At 35.4% G+C, this 15,443-nt stretch overlaps 1 protein-coding gene and 1 non-coding gene across 4 annotated transcripts in view; one reads left to right on the forward strand and one right to left on the reverse strand.

Moving 5' to 3' along the window:
• The window catches only part of PTN (pleiotrophin), a 114,084-nt gene that overhangs the window by 50,476 nt on the left and 48,165 nt on the right, over window positions 1-15,443 (reverse strand). The window lies entirely within an intron of this gene.
• Window positions 10,284-10,359, forward strand: LOC116809886 (small nucleolar RNA SNORD81). Its single transcript, XR_004370050.1, has one exon. It is a non-coding gene; the product is annotated as a small nucleolar RNA SNORD81 (small nucleolar RNA).

Below are 15,443 nucleotides of genomic sequence, written 5' to 3' on the forward strand. Positions count from 1 at the left end.
ACAAAAATATTTACTCAGTAAAGTTTGATTGTGTCTGAAAAGCTGTACCAGTTTTCTCAATCTGATACTTAGAAATATCAGAGCCTTAATGAAATAGTATTCTATTTACAATTCAATGGAATCACTCAAAGAAACTGCCAGACTTGATAAGTGAGTTTAGTAATGTTACAGGATTCAAGGTGAGTACACATATATAAATTATAAACTAAATGTTTACAAAATATGTATCTGTCAAATGAATTTTATCTATAACACATAAAGAATATTTACAACTCAATAGTCATAAGAACACTTAATAAACATTATGGGCAAAAAAACTGGACACTTTATCAAAGAAGATACACAGATGGCAAATGAGCACATGAAAAGATGCCCAGAACTATTAGGAAAACTCTTCAATATGATACCATTATGTAGCCCACTCAACTAACCAAAATTTACAGACTGACCAAACCAAGTGTTGGCAAAAATGCGGAACTTTAACTCTCATACTTTACCAGTAGGACTATAAAATCATTGCAACCACTATTGAACACATTTTAGACTTTCCTTAAGAATATTAAAATACACCTATCATACAACCCAGCCACTTTTCCCAAGAAAAATGAAAATTTAGGTCTGCACTAAGGCATACACAAATGTTTATAGCAGCTTGCTTTATTTGTAATAGCCAAAAATGGTAATAACCAAAATGTCTATCAACAGGTAAACTGATGAATAAATTGTAGTATAGTCAAACAATGTTATCCCAAGCAAGAAAAAAAAATTTTTTGAGACAAGGTCTCACTCTGCCACCCAGGATGGAGTACAGTGACATGATCATGGCTCACTGCAGCCTTCACCTCCCAGGTTCAAACAATCCTCCCACCTCAGCCTCTCAAGTAGCTGGGACTACAGGCACATGTCACCACACTTGGCTAATTTTTCTATTTTTCATATAGATAAGGTACCACTATGCTGCTGAAGCTGGTCTCAAATTCCTGGGTTCAAGTGATCCTTCTGGCTACGCCTCCCAAAGTGCTTGGATTACAAGCATGAGCCACTATGCCCAGCCAAAAAATATATATCTAGATAGATAGATGATAGATAGATAGATAGATAGATAGATAGATAGATAGATAGACAGACAGATAGATGCAACAGCATGTTGCATGATCTAAACTAAAATGTTAAACACAAATTTATTTTTTTAAAAATGACTACTAATCAGAAAGCCAGATTGTCAAATTAGATAAACAACCAAGAACTAATTGTATACTATCTAGAAGAGATCTATTTTAAATATATATATTTTCTAAAAGGTTGAATCTGAAAGGATGGGAGAAGTTATTTCACAGAAATAGTCATGAGAAAGATAGTGTGGCTCTAACAGTATTAGTCAATTTAGACTTCAAAATAGAATTAACAAAATAAAGAGGGTTATTTTATAATTAGAGAGGTTTACATTGATCTGAAAAATATAACAATACCAAATGGATTTGCAAACAACAAACTTTCAAAATACAAGGATTAACTTGGCCGGGCAGGGTGGCTCACACCTGTAATCCCAGCACTTTGGGAGGCCAAAGCAGGTGGATCACTTGAGGTCGGAGCTTGAAACCAACCTAGCCAACATGGTGACACCCCATCTCTACTAAAATTACAAAAACTTAGCCAGGCATGGTGGCACACACCTGTAATCCCAGCTACTCAGGAGGCTGAGGCAGGAGAATTGCTTGAACCTGGGAGGCAGAGGTTGCAGTGACCTGAGATCACACCATTGCACTCCAGCCTGGGTGACAAAGTGAGACTCCAAACAGTAATAATAAAAATGAAATAAAGAAACAGACCAATCCAGAATCATAATCTGAAGTTTAAAAACAAACTGAGAAATTCACATGAGTAGAAAAAACTCAGTATGAATGAACCTGACCTGATACCAAGACCTGAAAACATATTACAAGAAATTGTATACCAATATCCTAATAAACATAAACATTAAAATCTTTTAAAAATATTATTAAACCAAGTCCAACAAATACAAAACTAAAGCTAATAAATCATAACTAGTGATGTTTACTCTAGGATGCAAAGTTGATTTAACAATTGAATGTCCACGTATTTTACCACTTTAATACAATACTGAAATAATGGAGAAAAATCGCATGGTCATCTAATCAGTTAGAGGAAAAATATTTGATCAAACTCAATATTATTTCCTGATGAATTAAGATGCACTAAAATTAGAAAACTGCTGTATTAAAATTTTCTTTTAAATTGGAATTTAATAATTACCTAAGTATGTTCATAGAATTTAAGAAAAGCTTCCAGAGGAGCACAATTTTGAGTTTAGTCTAATATAGCAGATTAAGTTAGAAGAGGACGGACCTTCAGGAAAAGATGTAGATTTGAGTAAGTGTGATCTATTTCAGAAGTCAACAATTAGTTAAATATTGCTGGAGCATCCATGAGAAAAACTGGAAATAAGGAATAAACTATAGAGATAGAAAAGACTAAGCTTATGTTTCTCGCTTGTCATATACAAGGGTTATGTAAAAAACTCAGTGACGCTATATTTTAAGAAATATGGATCCATGAAGAATTTTGAACAAAGAAAAGCCACTATTAGATGTGAATTTCTGAAAAAACACTCAGCAGGCAATAAGCAGAGTGAGTGGAGGCTGATGAGGCTAAAGCCAGAGAGGCTTACAGAGGGCCACTAGACACAGCACAGGTCAAATATTACAGACTTAAACTGTGACTTTGAAAAAAGTTGCTGAGAAGAAAATAAATTTTTTAGGAGATAAATTTATTGGACTTATCAAATTAATTGAATATTTGATGAAAGGAGAAATCTAGGATATCTCCCAGATTTCTGATCCTCAATCCAGAGATAAATTGTCAACATATAGAACATGGGTTAATAAACAGTTCCCTAAGTAATGTATGCTATGAAAATAGCATACATTACTTAGGGAAATAGTGTAAGCATCTGACATATGTTAAATGTGATTTAATTCTTAGAAAATCTAATTACTTATGTTCTTCTACTCTCTCTACTTTTAATATTAATAATTATGGCTTAAATAAGTAAGTAAAGTTAAGGAAAGGTAGTAAAGTTCTGTTTGGATACATTTAATTTAAGGTGCCAGTAGGACATCTGGGTTGAAATAGTTGGTAGATATGGATCTGGAAGAGAGCACTAGTCTGGAGATAGAAATTAAAGCATTGTCAAAATATATTTGAGTAAGTAGGAGGATTTGGTATTGCCCAAAGAGACCATAGAATAAGAAGACATAGAGTAAGGACTGAAGAAGTAAGCAAGAGGAGAGAATTCTAGTTCTTATATAAGTGAATTAGGGGACTTAGCCAGAAGAGTAGTAAGACACAAGCAAAGAGAGCAAACAGAAACCATGCAAACTGGGGCTGTGCGTGGTGGCTCATGCCTGTAATCCCAGCAACTTGGGAGGCCGAGGCAGGTGGATCACTTGAGGCCAGGAGCTCAAGACCAGCCTGGCCAACATGGCAAAACCCTGTCTCTACTAAAAATACGAAAAAAAAACCTGAGTGTGGTGGCATGCGCCTGTAATGCCAACTACTTGGGAGGCTGAGGCCCAAGAATCAGTTAAACCCGGGAGGTATAGGCTGCAGTGAGCCAAGATCGTGCCACTGTACTCCAGCCTGGGCAACAGAGCAAGACTTTGTCTCAAAAAACAAAAGAAAAAAGGAAATTTTCAAAAAAAAAAAAAAAGAATGAAGACCAAGGCCAAATTCTTCAGGGAGGTGCTCCATAGGAATTAGCAATAAAAAGTCACTAATAACCTTAATGAGAGGAGTTTTAATAAAATTGTGAAGTTAAAAGATCATATAGCTGTCTCAGAAATAATCATTCATTTAAGATAACATTGATTTAGAGACTATTTCTTGACTACTGGATAGCCTGTGTGATTCAGCCAAGTTATGTTAGAACAGCCTAACAAATATGCCACGTGACCTAATGAAAGTCTTCAAGAGCTCATAGAATATAAGGGAAAAGACTGTCCAGTGTCAAGGGACCAAGTGCCAACTAAGGGGGCTGGTATCACTCAAAAAAAACTTAGAAATAGAATCCTATCTGATTCTTTCAGATTTTGGTTAAAGCGATAAAGCTTTTACTCATAAAAGAGTAAGAAATAAGAGACCATCTCACTGCTTTCATTTATGATTCAAGGAGTTCAAGGAACAAAACCAGCTACTGAGTGCTTTTATAAAGCTCTAAGGATGATATCTACACCTCTCTTCAGAACCCGTTGCTGTGCAAGGCTACTCTCAGGGCCAGTAGCTTGGACCTCACCCAGGTGCTTGTTAGAAATGCAGACTCTCAAGCCTTACTCCAGCACTTTTGAATGAGAATTTCCATTTTGACGAGATTAAGATCCCCAGCTGAACTCTAATTTCTGCACATGAAAGTTTGAGAAATTCTTCTAAACCACAATTTCTTTAAGAATAAAAAATTTCAATATTTGGTAATTATTTGCTCGTTGACTTATTTCATCTATTTATAGCCCAACTTCTTCAAATAAGTGTTTAAGACACTTTTAAAGATATATATGCACTCTAGAACAATTTAAAAGTAAAAAAAAAATAAATAAAGACCAAGGGAAGTAAGAATAGAAACATTTAATAACCAATATGTATGAAAGACTTTGCCTGTGCTAAGAGCTTTATATCTTTTATTTTCACAATAACTTTAGAAAGTAATCGATATTATTTCAATTTTACAGGTGAGGAAAATGTGAGTTAGAGAATTTAAATAACTTGCCTAAGATTACAAAGTGTTAGAAACAGGGTTTGAACTCAGGCCTGCTTAACACCAAACTACACCTGTGCTCTCAATCACAAAATTAAACAGTAAGGTCAAAATATAAAACCTGTGTGTACTTACTCAAATCTATTTATAATGACTTACTCTACATTTGGCTTTAAACATTCTAGAAGCTCATGTGAATAGAAAATATCAGTGATTACAACATTCAGAAAGTCTGTATTTAATTTTATGCCTGTCATAACATTAACTGTGTGGTAGAAGAGAGCTGTCACTTTTGTTTTTAGAGAAGATATGTATTCTTACAAAAGTATGAGCTATGTAAAACCTCAACAGAATGAACTTCATACCATGACAGTAAGGTCCTGTTTCTTAGCTAATATGTATATAAAATATATCCAGAGAGTTTTTAATATTGTAGCATAATCTTATACAATAGATGACTTTATTATTTTTAAATAGATGACTGATAATTTATTATTCTGAACTAGAAAATGAGGAGGTAGGTGTACAAGCAGTAGCAGAGAAGCAGAACAGAGAGTCAGGAACTTGCTCCCTCATCATGTCCATCAGCCATGATAGTCAGAGCAGCCAGCACCTTAGGCTTTATATCTCAAAAAATATTTGAGATATAAAGAAAAAAATGATGTAACTAAAACAAGAAAATACCAACAGTTGAATTAATAATATGATTAAAAATGGCTACATAACAAAACATTACATTAATAAAGTATGACATTTAACGATCAGAAAGTTTGCTATATTTAAAAGTCATCTTTAGATTAGATTTTCTCTCTTTGCAAGGATTTTTCAATATACTTAGTGATGATCTAAAAATAAATTAATTGGAGGCAAATAATTTCCAAAAGCAAAATTGCAAATAATTTCTACTCCAGAAAATGTAGGTTTGTATGTGTGTGTGGAGACATATGTATCTCCCACAAAAATATTAGAAGTCCTGGCCCTTACCATAGGTACCAAAGTGAATGAGGATGAGGCTACTTGATTTCCAGAGCTCCTAGTTTCTCTGCTGTCTGTAATTTAGGTCGTGTGCTAGGCTAGAGTGGAGCAGAAAATATCAAAGAGCCTGAAGCCTATCCCCTTCACTCCCACCTCCACTCCACAAATGATGTAAAATCCCATCCCACACAGTTCCCACACTGCTAGGAAGTGTACACATGGGTACTAAGGCACAGCAAGGTAAAGATGAGATGTGTATTTTCTTGGTTTAGCTGGCAAAAAATAGGTTATTAATGGCTGGTTCCATACAAGGAACAAAACCCTAGAATAATCGAACAATTGCCCAGGAAGCCATTTGGATTGAAGTTAGCTACTCCTTCAAGAACGGAAGAGCTGAACTTGCCAGCTTTGATTTGCACGCCTTTCAGCTACTATTTCCAGCCAATTCAGTTCATACAACTCCAGCTTTCATTTAGGGCTGAGCTCATTGACTAAAAAAATAAAGAAGAACAGAAAAAAAGAAAAAAAACGAGAAAAGAAATCAAGGAAAGGCTTCATTGATTATTCAGAGTGTTGCTTTGGGAAAGAGAAAAATCTTGTTAGAAGCCTGGCAAACGTATTTCATTAGAGACCTAGTGACATCTTCCAAAACTAGAACATTACATGAGGTTAGTTTAAAACTTCAAGTGGCCTTATAGTTTGATAAGGATACCCATCCTCATCCACTCTGCTACATTATTTGAATTCTTCACCATAATTTTCGCAATGGTGAAAGATTTGCTACTAAAAAATATGCCAAAAGAAAGAAAGAAATGTGACTTATTAGAAATTAGAAATGCTAAAATCAGGGACGGTGATTCTGATCACTCACTGTAACCTCTAAAAGCCCACTTTTCTTTCCTTCTAACATGGTCATTTGGACCTCATTTTCACCATCCTCCCTCATACACATAGTCCTACTCAATCTCCTTCTACCTAATGATTTAATGCATGCAGTGTTGATAAATGAATGTGAAAATGAGCATCAGATTTTATAATGGTATGTACAAATCAATTGCTTCCTGACCCTTTCAGGAAGACCCTTCCCGGTCTTCTGAAGTTCTGCACAGTTACCATGTCAAAAAGGAAGAAGTCTTTTATTTTTCTTTTTTTTTTAACTTTCTTTCCTTGGAAGCATCAAATGCTCCCACTCACTGACCTCTCTCCTTCTCAGAAATAATTAGCCTAAAGGCTAAAACTACCATGGAAATTTATCAAAGAGTAACTAAAAGATCAAAATGGTTTGTTCATGCCAAATAAACCTCATTTAGTTCTTCAGAAAGTGGTTAATAATAGTGATTTTATTGCCATAGAGTATCTTGAGTATCTTGGCTTCAGGAAATCATTTGACAAATACCCTGAAAATATACCACTAAGATAATGGTGTTTTCGTTAGACAATAATATTATGAGGTACATACACTGTTAGATGACTACATACTGGAGAAGTTAACTTGAAGAGGTGGCTACAAGAAATTGATAGAAGATTCCCTCCTTCACCTGTTCTGTAAAGACTTAATAATTAGAATAAAAACATCAAAAGGATTCTAGTTCAAGCAGGAACATAAAATTGGAATAATTGTGGAATTACATTGGTGAGAGAATCAATATTAACTATATTCTCAATGAAGAGAATATATATATAAATGGTAAGTATACATAAAAAAGCAAAGCTAATGAGCAAATCAGTACATTCCATTTCTGAGAAGCTGAAATTGTTAGAAAGTTCTTCCTTATATTGAGCTGGATTCTATACACTAAATTTCATGTAATTTTTCTCAGTGAGAAATGAGGTTGAATTCTTAGCAGCTCATACATAGATAATAGGATACAGAATTAACTCTGATTATAATATAATGTACCTGATGTGACTATGAAGCAGGAACTAACACTCAAACAGATTAGAGACTATTACCTTGCAGTTGCAAATTTTAACTGAATTTAAAGTAGTTGCTAACCTAGGCCAGGCGCGGTAGCCCACGCCTGTAATCCCAGCACTTTGAGAGGCCAAGGTGGGCAGATCACCTGAGGTCAGGAGTTCAAGACCAGCCTGGCCAACATGGTAAAACCCCGTCTCTACTAAAAATACAAAAATTAGCCAGACATGGTGGAGTGTGCCTGTAGTCCCAGCTACTCAAGAGGCTGAGGCAGGAGAATCACTTGAACCTGGGAGGTGGAGATTGCAGTGAACCGAGATGGCACCATTGGACTCCAGCCTAGGCAACAGAGTGAGACTCCATCTCAAAAATAAAAATAAAAATAAAATAATTGCTAACGTAAATCACAGTATTTCCTTTAGACCATATAATAACATCTTTGTTTAATTGGAGTGTAAATCCAGCAACTTCATGTATCTAGAAATATATGTCCTATATCATCTTTCTACCCCTGTCTCCAGTAAAGTGCCTAGGCACATGGCAAACGGTGAATAAGTGAATGAATTTTAAAAGACTGACCAGCCAAACCCAATGAAACAATAGCATGTGGCTGATACTCTTAGAATACCAATCATTATCTTTTGAATTTTATGTATATTCTACAGTCTTGGTTATCTGGTTTTCACATATGTAGGAAATGGAAGGAAAATAAATGCTACAGCCAAGTATTTTGGTATCCAATCAAAATAAAGGAAAACATGGGGAAATTATTTTTTAAAACTCACATGCACCTAGTTTAGAGTCATTTAGGGTGGAGTCAAATAACTCCCAATAACTCAGTTTACCCTAATAGAAGCACCCACAGACTTCACAATATTGATATTAATTAAGATAGACAAAGTCATTGAGGTATATTTATAAGGCATTATGTAATCAGCAATATGGGAAAGTATTGAAATACCTTTTATAAGACTATACCTACAAGGTTTGATAGTTGGAAAAATTAGTACATAAAGGCATGAACCCTTAGCTCTCTAAACAAACCCCAGTATTCATGGTTACTTGCTCCCTCTGGCCTACTGTTTGATTACACTTTCAGAAAATCTCAATAGCAACTCATGTTACCAGCTTCCAGCAAAGGATCTTTCTTATGATCAATTCCTATTTTCACCTCAATTATCATAATACCCCAGAGGGGTAGAATAAGAACATCATATCCAACTTACGAATATGTAAACCAAATCAACACACATAAAAGTAAAACAGGAGAAAAGTGAGCCAGTCTATCCATCGAAGATAAATAATTTCTTTTTTACTTAATCATTCATTTAGACTGAACAAATTTATAGTGTGAATGCATAATAAATACCAGGTACCAAGCTGAGTGATGCAAATGTAGAGATAAGCACCTCAACTGGGAAAATACATAAATATTTGGAAGAATAGTTTCAGAATGAGTTAAAAATCAGAAGTTACCATATATATGGTACTAAACTTTCTTCTTCAAAGCGTGTTTCCATACTTAGTTGGACTAAGTAAGCCTTAACTAATTTTCAGCCCCCAACTGCTATGATTCTATCTTGCTCAATTCTACAAAATCACTGTGAGATAAACATGGCAGGCATTGTTAATTTGTAGTTACTAGACTATAAAATTGAAGATTTAATAGATTGCATAACTTACTCCCAACCACACAGATAGTTAATACCGAAGCCAGATAAGAACTTAACTTACATATGTATCCATGTGCCATGTTGTTGTGCTGCACCCATCAACTCGCCATCTATCATTAGGTATATCTCCTAATGCTGTCCCTCCACCAACATCGCACATGGATACATATGTAACAAACCTGCACATTGTGCACATGTACCCTAAAACTTAAAGTATAATAATAAAAAAGACAAGAGAGAAGAAAAAATAAAAAAATAAAAAATAAATGTTTACGTAGATAAAAAAAGAACTTAACTTGATTTGAGTCCTAATTATTCTATTTATTATGTAAAAACTCTCATTCGTGTTTCATGAAAGTAATCATCAGCTATCCCATTTCATAGACTGAAATCTCTGTGCTATGTTTACAAAGCAGCACATTGAATAAACACGGCTTGTTCCCCCAAATGATGTGATACTTGATGTTTGGTTAGTAAAAATGTTTCTGCTGCCTCCTTTGGAATTTCACATGCACAATTTATGAACAATTTGCTGTCACCTCTACTTATAGTGCTTCTTTCAAATAACTTCGATTTCCGGAGGACTTGTAAAAAGTAATTTAAGTGGCCCAAACCTGATCACTATGTATATTTAAAGCTTGTCGGCTGTTGTTGGTATGACATGGAGTTCCTTTCTGCTTAGGGACACCCAGGATGTGAAATAAGTAAGACAAAATATGCATTTTTTTCAGATAATTTTAAAAAGGGAGTGACCTTAAATTGGTCCTTAAACTCCTAATCCAACAACCGGAATTTGTTTAGTTCTGTTATATACAAGATTCTGTGGACATAGAAAATGTACTATATGACCCTCATCCATAAAGAACCTAAACTAAAACCTGAAGGTTTTCATGAATGTGTGACAATGCCTGTATTCAATATGACAAAATGTTCCATATAATTAAAAGTCTTACAAATACCTGATGATCTCACCTCAGTTTGAACTCTCTCACTGATTACTTGATGACAATAAAAGATCTGATACTGTGTCAAGAAAGAATAAAGAAAAAAAAGGGCTTACATTGTATGTGCTCCAAAATGTCTATAGTACAGTTCATTCTGAAGCCGGGGGGATGCTATTAGATGACTTATTTTCTTTAATAATGTTTTTTCCAGATTATAAAAGATATATATGATAATTACTTTCAACAGTTGAGTTCCTCTAGAAAACCAACCAGAAAAATCTACTGACTAAGCAAAGCTGATTTTATTAAACCTACCACAGCAGCAAAGAGGATAACCTTGACTACATCTTAGTGTCTCAGAAGGAATAGGTAAAAGAGGATATTTCCAGGGCTTTGGGGTCAGGTCTCAAGTGGTATAAGTTGAATCTTTCAAAGCAGGGAATTGATTAGGATTCAGCAAAGTTCATATTATAATAGTTTAGTGAGATGAAGGTCTCAAAGTGAGTCTTAATAAATGAATTGTTTAATAAGCTGTTGCCCCGAATAATTTGCTCAGATGAGTTAATTGTTTGGATATATTGGCTTTCAAAAATTTTATGATACAACAAAGTTATGAATTGGTTATACTGCCTCACTTTCCTGGCCAAACATTTGCTAAAATAATGAGAGTAACTCAGAAGCTTTGCCTGGTTTTCATCTCAATTTTGTCCTTCAGTTCTCAGGAGACATGAAACACACCTTGCCCACCCAGTTTTCTAATATGTTAAATGCGATTTGTAATTATTATTTATGCTTTAAAGGATATCTGACCACATTCCAGGGGCCTCCAATGAAAACAGCCCAGATTTTTATCATCAGATGTATTTACTGAATTTTATCTAAAGCTAATTGTGTTTTTTAAATTCCGTATTGGGACCTTAAAATCAAAGAATAAATATTTGCATAGAGATGGAAAGAAAACAATTGCTTCTCAGCCTTTTGGCTAAGATCAAGTGTAGAGATGGAATTTATTTGAGGGGAAGAAACCTTTTATCTGAAGTTTGAAGACTTTAGACCTATTATTCCTCAAGAAAACTAAAGTTATACATAACGTATTCATTAATAATGATATTATTAGGGGAAAAGATTTTCAGTAAAAGTACAACAGGGGCAAAATCATATCTTCTGCTGGATGGTGGATTTAATTTTAAAACGCCAACAGATTACTCCAAATCAGATAATAACGAAAGCCTCCACACGATAATAATATAAACCTCCCCACTGAAATAATGTTAAGATTACTATTTATTTTGCACTTATATGCAGGTGCTATGGTAAGATATGTTTATATGCACACATAGTCTTATTTAATAGTCGCAATCACCTTGCGAAGTAGGTAGTATTATTACCATTTACAGATGGAAAAGAGAATCAAACAGGTTCAGCATGTCACTCAACTCAGGAGAAGTGGTAAAAGCAAGATTCAAACTTGGTATATTTGACTTCTAAACATATTCTCAAGATTGATAAAAGAAGGGAACATAGCTATTGTCATGAAATTAGAGCCTTGGTATTGAAATGGGATCTCTCAGCACCCTAGCAGTTTATCTTTCGAATGACTTTTACACTGGAGGGTTTCTTTTTTATCAAAGGGAAACAGCAGTCCTGTGAATCATTGGAAGAGAACTTTGGCTTTCAGGTGTGTGTTAGGCAGAATTAAAAGACACTCCCAAGAACACATGACTTATGGATCGAGCAACCACGAATCCAAGTGTTGCTGTAAAGGGATTTCACAGGTGACATTAAGGTTCCAAATCAGTCAACCTTAAAATAGGGATATTATCTAGGTGGCCCTGACCTAAGTGCATGAGGCCATTAAATCTGGGTCTTGTGGTCAGAGACAGAGAAAGTCAGAAATTTCAAGTGTGAGAGGGAGCTGGCCCAAGGAAATTCTCCTGCTGGCTTTGAAATGGACAAATCACTTGGCAAGGATGATCTCTATGAGCTAAGTGGCCGACAGCTGACAGCAAGGAAAGAGGGACCTCATTCCTACAACTGCAACAAACGAAATATGGCTGATGATCTGAATCAACCTGTAAGTTTGCTCTTCTGCAAAATTTCCAGAAAGAAGCACAGTTCAACCACCATCTTGATTTCAGTTTCACGACCCTGAGCAGAGAACTCAATCACATCATACCTGAACTTCTGATTTACATAATATGAGTAAATCAATGGGAATTGTTTTAAGTCATTACATTTATAATAATTTGTTATATGGTGTATTAGTCCATTTTCATGCTACTGATAAAGACAAACTGGAGACCAGGCAATTTACAAAACAAGGAGGTTTAATTGGACTTATAGTTCCACATGGCTGGGGAAGACTCACCATCATGGTGGAAGGCAAGGAGGAGCAAGTCACATCTTACATGGATGGCAGCAGCCAAAAAGAGAGCGCTCCTGCAGGGAAACTCCCCCTTTTAAAACTGTCAGATCTTGTGAGGCTTATTCACTATCATGAGAACAGCATGGGAAAGACCTGCCCCCATGATTCAATCACCTCCCACCAGGTCCCTCCCACAATATGTGGGAATTCAAGATGAGATTTGGGTGGGGACACAGCCAAATCATATCATATGGCAATAAAAACAAATGGTGTTTTAAATAGGAAACAAGGGTTAACCTGTGATTAAGACTTTAACGGGTACTTCTGGTTAACTTGAAAACAAGCTTGCTTTATCTGTAAAAAATATAATCAATTTCCTACAAACACATATGCAAGAAAATATCAATAGTAGTAGGTTCATCAAATTCCTCTGGTCATCTGATCATATGAAATTATAAATAAATAATGGTTATATTAATAATATGTAAGTAATGCTTTAGAGTGTCCAGTGTATTACCACATTCATTATATCACCTGAACCTTATTATAACCAAGTTGAGTAGATGAGTTATTATTATTATCTCTTCTTATAGTGCAAGAAATAAATACATAGGACAAGTGACTGACTCAAAACCAACTTCAAGAATTTGGAGGTGAGCTGGAGTGGCCAGTAGATAACATTCAAGGGCTTTTGACTTCCCTCAAAACCACATTTCATTTTCAGGTCTGACTTAAAATGTTTTGGCAAAACATGGGGTTATGTTCCCCTTTCCTATTCTCTTCCAATTTAAAAAAAAAATAATAACATAAATTTTTACTTGAAATAAGTGTTTTTTCACCCACATCAACCATTTCTCTTCATCACACAATGTGGAACATTTGAAAGGTATTTTTTAAGCAATATTCAAATTGGGTTTGTAAAAGTTTGAACTACTATGGTTTCAAAATGATTGAAGCTGAATGATGAAAAATTGTCAATAAGCAATATGGGATTCATTAAATACATCTATAAAATGTGACTTATAGTTATGCACAAAAATTGTGATATATATTTATTCCCATGAGAAGTTGTTTATTCTGTCTGTCATGGGAGGGACCCGGTGGGAGGTAAGTGAATCATGGGGGCGGGTTTTTCCTGTGCTGTTCTCATGGTAGTGAATAAGTCGCAGGAGATCTGATAGTTTTATAAAGGAGAGTTCCCCTGTATACGCCCTCTTGCCTGCCACCACATAAGACATCCCTTTGCTCTTCCTTTGTCTTCTGCCATAATTGTGAGGCGTCTCCAGCCACGTGGAACTGTGAGTCCATTAAACCTCTTTCCTTTATAAATTACCCAGTCTCAGGTAAGTCTTTATTAGCAGCATGAGAACAGACTAATACAAATGCCTCACACAATGTGAATGCCATGTAAATGGCTGCTATACTGTATTGTTTAGGAAATAATGACAAGAACAAAAGTCTGTACATGTTCAGTACAGACACAACCATCTATTTTTCTCTCCTGAATATTTTCAGTTCAGGGTTGGCTGAATTCCACACATGTGGAACCCACAGAAAGAGAGGGTTGACTGTATTCCATTTAGGGTCAAGTGGGTGGGTGAGTTTTGGCATGTTGGTGGGGTCATTTTCCAAAAGGAAAAAAAAAGTAATCAAAATGTGAAATAACACAGTATTTTAGAAACTTGAAAAAGAAAATAACTGAATCTTTAGTCCTAACACCCTATCAGAATTGTTTTAATTTCTAATTACCTTCTATCCTTTACCCACATGCATATTCATTCATTTTTACATAGTTTCCATCTCATGACACTTACCATTTTGCATTCTTATCAAAATGTAACAAGCCACAAGGCTTTCCTTTCCTCAAACCACTCCTGGTCTTCTAAATTGGTTAACATAAGTTGGGTCTTGTGATGGAGCTGAACACTTGAATTGGCTTAGGCCTAAAACTGCTCAACAGTGAAGTTGAGAGATAAAAGAGAAAAGGTAGAATCCATAAATAGATGGAGTGAAACTAGCTCCTACTTCCTGACTGACGGGATGAGACACAGGTGACTGAAGCCAGTGTGCGCACATAGGGGGCAGCCATCCTTCCACCTCCCAAGCAGTATAACTATACTGAGGAAGAATTTAAAAAGCAAACACCCCTAAATACCTTTAGAAGTTATTCCTCATATGATTGATAAAGTTTCTGGGCTAGCATACTTGAAATGCTAGTAATTAGAGTGGAGTTACTTGTGCAGGGTGCTGAGGAAGACAGAAATATTTTATCTTGGAATGTGAAGCTGTGGATGATTCTACCATACTCAGCATCATAAAGATGGCAAACTCATGTCCTGACTTTACTTTTTTTAAAAATAGACTTTATTTCTAGCACAGTTTTAGGTTCACTGCAAAACAGAGTGGGAAATAGAGATTTCCTGTATACTCCCTGCCGCCGCACATGCATAACCTCCCCCATGATCAGCATCTCCCACCAGAGTGGTACATATGTTATAATTAACGAACTTTCGTTGACACATCATCACTCAAAGTCCATATTTACATTAGGGTTCATTCTTGGTGTCGTACATTCTATGGATTTGCACAAATGTAGAATGTATCCACCATTATAGCATCATACAGAGACGTTCCACTGCCCTAAAGACTCTCTGTGCTATGACCTCCCTTTTTAAATGGAACTATTTAAAATTGAAGGAAAAAAAGTTTTGATATATCATGCAAGCAAAAAATGTTGACAGAGAGTATTACAAGTATATCTTGAGTCTGTTCTTACACACGTATTTACAGAGTTTCACCATCT

Source organism: Hylobates moloch, unplaced genomic scaffold (assembly GCF_009828535.3).
Source record: "Hylobates moloch isolate HMO894 unplaced genomic scaffold, HMol_V3 SCAFFOLD_1, whole genome shotgun sequence".
Classification (NCBI taxonomy): Eukaryota; Metazoa; Chordata; class Mammalia; order Primates; family Hylobatidae; genus Hylobates; species Hylobates moloch.